General features: G+C 39.7%; 1 protein-coding gene across 1 annotated transcript in view; it reads left to right on the top strand.

The window, feature by feature from the left end:
• The first annotated feature begins 217 nt into the window (after positions 1-217).
• The window catches only part of FRMD6 (FERM domain containing 6), a 97,980-nt gene continuing 92,197 nt past the window's right edge, over positions 218-6,000 (top strand). The window contains exon 1 of the mRNA XM_070419734.1: positions 218-238. The gene's annotated coding sequence lies outside the window, so the exon portion shown is untranslated. The remainder of the gene's footprint in view (positions 239-6,000) is intronic.

Here is a 6,000-nt window from a genome sequence, read left to right as displayed (position 1 = left end):
GATGTTTCTCTCTCTTCTCTCTCTCTCTCTCTCTCTCTCTCTCCCTTCCTCTCTGAAATCAATAAAAATATTTTTTAAAATAAAAAATAAATTTAAAAAGTAACCAAATCAAAGCGCTAGTTAATTAGCTGTAACTTAAACATGAATGGCCCTTGTATTTTCAGCTCGTCCAGTGATTTCCAGCAGATGAAAAGTCTGACATGCTCTGCTGACTGGAGGACCTGTAGCTGGAATTCAGGTGAGCACCCTGTCAGAGAAGAGCGTTCTGTTCAAATCTTAGAATAACCTGGTGAACAGTTTATTTTGTAAAGCAAATCTTCAAGGAGCCGACTCGTTACCTATTCCTGAATGAGTCAGATGCCCTTGTCCCCCTGTGGCTTGCCCATTTGTAAAAATGAAGGCGACCGTTTTTACAAGATTTTATCATGAGGTCTATTAGATGCTCAGTGTAGTGACTGAGAGCACTGGCTTCGGAGTCAGAAAGATCTGGGCTTGATCGTTCTGATCTGGATTGTGCTGCTTATCCACTGTCACTTTGAGCAAAGACCCGTTTTGTGTCTTGTTCTTCTCATTTGTAAAATGAGGGTAATTATTGTCCCTATTTCATATGGTAGAATCATTATGAAGATTAATAAGGTGCCTGGAACATTACACGAACTCAATAATTTTAGCTATTATTTGTAAAGTACCATAAGCTGCTTATTTAAAAAAAAAAAAAAAAACACCATATAATTCAAAATCCAAATGATCCAACTGGCAGATAGCTTTGGGAGAGCATTTTCCACTTTAAATACATTTTAAATAAGCTTTACTCTAAATAAGCACTGTGCGCCAAATTCTATGATATTTAGTTGACTCACACAATTCTATAAATGCCTATGGAATTATAATCATCAGTATCAAGGATGTATCACATTTACCTGCACGATAACAGTGCTCCCTCTCTCTTGATAATTTCACCCTGAAATACTGAAGACTAGATTAAGTGAAAGGGAGAATTATTGAATTATCAAGTCCCAAACTAGTCAAACGTCACTACTCTTTGAGATTCTTGCCCACATTCATTTTCCGCAATAAGGTAAATTGAAAATGAATGATCCTAGTTTCTTAGGCATTCGTTTGTCCATGAGACCTATTCATAACGGAACAATAATGATTACAAGATAGGATGTCCTTGGTTTGAACTGTTGCATACAGGGGTTAAGACACTTCAGAAGAAGGTCAAGCCAGATAGGACACATTGGTGCACAGATGACTGAGGGACTAATAGATGCAGAAGCACAGCCCAGAGGAGATTGGAAATCAAGAAAAAGCAGAAATGGGAGAGATTGGGGCAAAGAGAGACTACAGCCAAGACAGGAAATGGCAGGATGGGCATATTGGGTCCTGGTTCTCAAAAGGTCCGGCCATGCAGGTGTCCTGCCATCTCCATGCCCGATGTGGGTAAAGAAGTAGCTTCTGGCCTGCCCACCTTCTCTCTGTGCCCTCCCTCCCATGGCTCCCATCATCCAATCCTGCTCCTCCCCTTTGCTCACTGTTCCATGCCTTACCCAACGGGGAAGCTGGAGCACTGAGGTTGTTTACCATCAGTCACAGAATAATGAATATCAGAACTGAAAGACAGATGTGTGCTGAAGTCCAAGACCACAGCCTGATTATGATATCCTCCAGAACTTCTGAATGCTACTGTTGATATGGAGATCATCTCATGAATTACATAATAAGCATGCTTTCTAAAGAACTTTATTGAGGTATAATTGACATACCATAAAATTTATCCATTTTGCGTGTACAATTTAATGATTTTTAAGTAAATGTATAGAGTTGTCTAATCATTACTGCAATCTAGTTTGAGAACCTTTCCAACATCCAAAAAAGTTCTCTTATGCTTATTTTTAGTTAACCACAATCCCTACCCCCAGTCCCAAGTGACAGCCAATATTCTGTCTCTACAGATTTGCCATTTCTGTACATTTGAACAGAATCGTGCAGTCTTTTGCATCTGGCTTCATTCACTTACCATGACATGTTTGAGTTCCACCCGTGTTGTAGCTTGTATCAGTAGTGTGTTCCTTGTTATTGCTCAATAGTACTCCATTGTCCATGTACCACTTAATAGGCATTTGAATTGTTTCCAATCTTTGCTATTATAAGTAATGCTGCTAGGGACATTCACATATGTCTTTATGTGGATATGTTTTCATTTCCACATGGGTAGATTCTTAAGAGCAAAATTGCTGGGTGGGATGGTAGGTTTAACTTCTTAAGCAACTTCCCAATTATTTTTCAAAGTGAAACATATTTTACATTCCCACCAGCAATGTAACAGGGTTCCAGTTTCTCCACCTCTTCACCAACACTTACTATTGTCTTTTTAATTATACCCATTCAAGTAGGATCATAAGCATTCTACAGTGACCAGAGTCCACTTATCAACCTGAAACAATCCCTTTGATGTCTGTGCAAGCAGGAAAGGAACGCTTAGCTGCTGTTTCTTGTTTTGGCCAATTAAAACAAGTAAAAAAAATTAATAATAACCTATCACTTGATGTAGGCAGGGGTAGAGACTTGGTCTTTTTCCTCCAGCCAACCATCCAGCTGGTTCTCCTACACAAGTCCTCCTCTGCTCCAGCAAATTGAACTGGATCCCTAAGAAAAGTCTCTCATGGTCCATGAGGTTATTTCAAAGAAAACCAACAAATTCAGGGAAGGTGTTTATTGTTTATTTTCTTCCTGAAACAATAGGATTTGATGATAGGCAATGGATGCAGGCAGAGGAGAAGAGAAGAAAGCAAAGAACCCAACTTCCCACATATTGGATAGGAGATAAGCATTTTCATATTTTTTCATATCATAAAATGCTCATAACCCTTGAGAAAGTGTTATAGCCACCATTTCATAGGTGAAGAAGTGAAGGCTCAGAGAGGTTAGGGAAACTGCCTAAGATCACATAGATAGTAAGTGAAGCTGGGATTCAAGCCCACGTCATCTAGTCCCAAGCTAATTTTATTTCACCGTGCCAACTGAGAAGAAGTAAACAAAGGAGGAAAATTCGAATGAGTGGGGGGATTTCATGTAAATGGTAACTAATGAAAAAATATAACAATGAGACTTTATAATGGTCAGCTATACCTACATCATACTGCCAACAACAACGATCTGGTGGTGCAGGCTTTCTGTTACTTCCACACTTTGGTGCCATATGCACATCCCAAGTTCAAACCCTGGGACTAAGGGCGCCACTGGCGGTATTGGAAGGAGTGAGGAGTTGTAGTCCTGCTTGTTGAAAAGGCACTTTGATTTTCTCCCAGCTGAGAAAAGATGGTTCATTCTGAGCACTTGCCCAGATAGTGCAGAGAAAATCCACAGATATTTTTATCACCCAGGGTGAGCAACTGGGAAATTCCAGCATTAAACTGGTACATCGTTTGAGTACTCATTCTGCTTCCCTTGGATAAGTGGAATCTTTACTGATGTCATTCTACCCACCACCCCTAGCATCCCTGCCTGGTGGCGGTGACAGCAACCCACAGACGGAGTGCAACATTGGGAGGAGGTACAGGCCACTGGAGGGACACTCTCAAAGAAACACCTTCACAGATTTCCCGGTGGAGGCCTTCTTACTGTCTGAATTTAAGAATATTTGATCTGTGTGTCTCTTACTCCATTTTCCCCCCACAAATGTTTATATGGTCGTCATGGAAGAAAAAGTGATAACTCCTGTTTAGCTTTAAGCGAAATGATGCTGTTTCCCTTTAGTTCTCCTATTCCTTAAAGCACTTAGCTAGGGGTTGTTCATGCTTAGGTCGGGAATGTGGTTAAGAGAGACAGGGGGTAGGAGACGAGGATGTGAGTAATATACTGTGACGTTGCTTTTCTCTAACAACAGCCAACACAAATTCTGGTAATTAGGGATTATTTGGATTTTTACCAACTACATCTCCAAGTTTTAGGGCTTTAGATTAAATCCTGTCTCTGGCAGTAACTTGTTACTCAGCTCATATTATGTACTTAATAGCACTTATCTTTGAATGGGAATAAAAATACCAGTTTTATACCATAGATCTAAGAGTGAGAAAAAAATAGCAAAAGTGATTACCGGATATTTGCCAGAACAAATTCTTATTGGTGTACTTACTACAATTAGTAATAATAATAGCGTGCATAATGCACTTCCCAAACCATGTTCCAATAGATGTTAACAGGTGATCTGTGGTGGGGAAAATCCAACTTTATAGGTTTGGGAAACACCGAGTGAAATTTGTGCAACACCAAAGAGCCTTAAATAATATTAAATGTGTATTATGAGCCTCCAAGTGGGGGAACCTCCAGTATGGGGTATTTTCTGAGTTGCTTGAAAAGAACAACTTTTAATCTCACGAATATTTTGTAAAGCATGAAGGGGAAAGATGGCACAGAAAATTCACAGTTGCTTTAGGAATATAGTTTCTTGCCTGTCTAAAGTTCACATACCCAGGCAGCTCTTTCCACCTCACACACATCCTGTCCCTCTAATATCTCCGATAAGGACCTGGAACACAGAAGGATACTGAAAGAGGAGTGATATTTATCTAAATATGAGTTGATTCCTCAAAGCCTAGGGGACCAGCCTGATTGAGGCACTCGCTGGTTAATGGTTGTTTCATGTTAGAGGGGAATTCTTCATTAAAAATAAAACAAAAAAACTAATGGCCAGTTGGTGTGGCTCAGTGGTTGACCATCGACCTATCAACCAGGAAGTCACGGTTTAATTCCTGCCTGGGTTGCAGGCTCAATCCCAGTGTGGGACATGCAGGAAGCGGCTGATCAATGGTTCTCTCTCATCGTTGTTGTTTCTATCTCTCTCTCCCTCTCCCTTTTTTTCAATAAGTATATTTTTTAAATGTAGTGATGAACACAGAAATTCAATCAATGCAGAATCCAAAATCCATTATCATCATACTTTTGAAATGTTATTACCGAAGGTTCACAGAACATGCCTGGGCATCACGCCTGGAGTTCATATAGCCTGCAGCGTGATTAGCCATGTCCTAAGCTATAGTATCTGTTAAATGTGGGCTTGTGAGCTGTTTTGGTTTTTCTAAAATGCATTGAAATGAACACCACTATTATTTTTAATGCTTATCTGAAACTGTCTAAAATAATGTGGCATACCACAAGCAGTATTCTTAATACACCTTGGGAGACATCAGCCTAATTTAAGAGCAGCAAGAATATAGCAGATCCTTTGCTAATAGAAAAGAAAGGGGAAATTATTTCTAAAGGGATAGAAGTATGCTCTAATTATATTTGGCTGACCTATACCTAGCATGGTGTCTAAAACACAATAGGCATGCCATGTACATCTGTTTGAGTAAATGGATAAATGCTTATCATATGTCTGAATTATCTCTATCCCCTATTCTCAAAACCAATTATTTGTCAAGGTAAAGGCTTTAATTAGAGCTCTTAGCCCAGGAAAATTAAGTTGCTGAGCCTGCCCTTTGTAGGAAATGTAAAATCATGAACCTTGAATACACTTGGGAAATCCAAACACATTTCCATTTACCAATGTCTATAAAAAATGTAGATAAAATGACTTAACTACATGGGTATTAGATTTGACATTTCTGAAAACACTGAGGAAGGAAATGGAAAGTCTCTCGTGAATTTGGAGGCAGCTTGCTGTCACGAACGAAAGTAGGCAGAAAGCCTGGGCTCGAATCTGGCTCTGCCTCTAGTTAGTGATGTATAACCTGCTAGTCTCTCAGAGCTTCAGTTTTTTTATTTATAAAATGAAAAGGTGAGATTCAATTATCTATAAGTTTCCTTTCAGCTCTAAAATTCTGAGTCTAGTTTTCAATTGTCATTCTCCCAGAGGCTCCTGACCAGTGCTTTGTGTTAAGCTTCGGGTCCTTTCCAGTATCAGGCCAGCAAAGTCTGTCATGGCCCTGTGCATGGGCCCAGCGCCATTCTGAATTACATGGGCCCAGGTGCTGGCAAACAAAATCTTTGGCATAT

This window comes from Myotis yumanensis, unplaced genomic scaffold, assembly GCF_028538775.1.
Source record: "Myotis yumanensis isolate MYYU_CA2020_CCGP unplaced genomic scaffold, mMyoYum1.0.hap1 SCAF_1, whole genome shotgun sequence".
In the NCBI taxonomy this organism is placed as follows: Eukaryota; Metazoa; Chordata; class Mammalia; order Chiroptera; family Vespertilionidae; genus Myotis; species Myotis yumanensis.
Note: the sequence above shows the minus strand (reverse complement) of the source record. Positions and strands in the feature narration are given on the sequence as shown.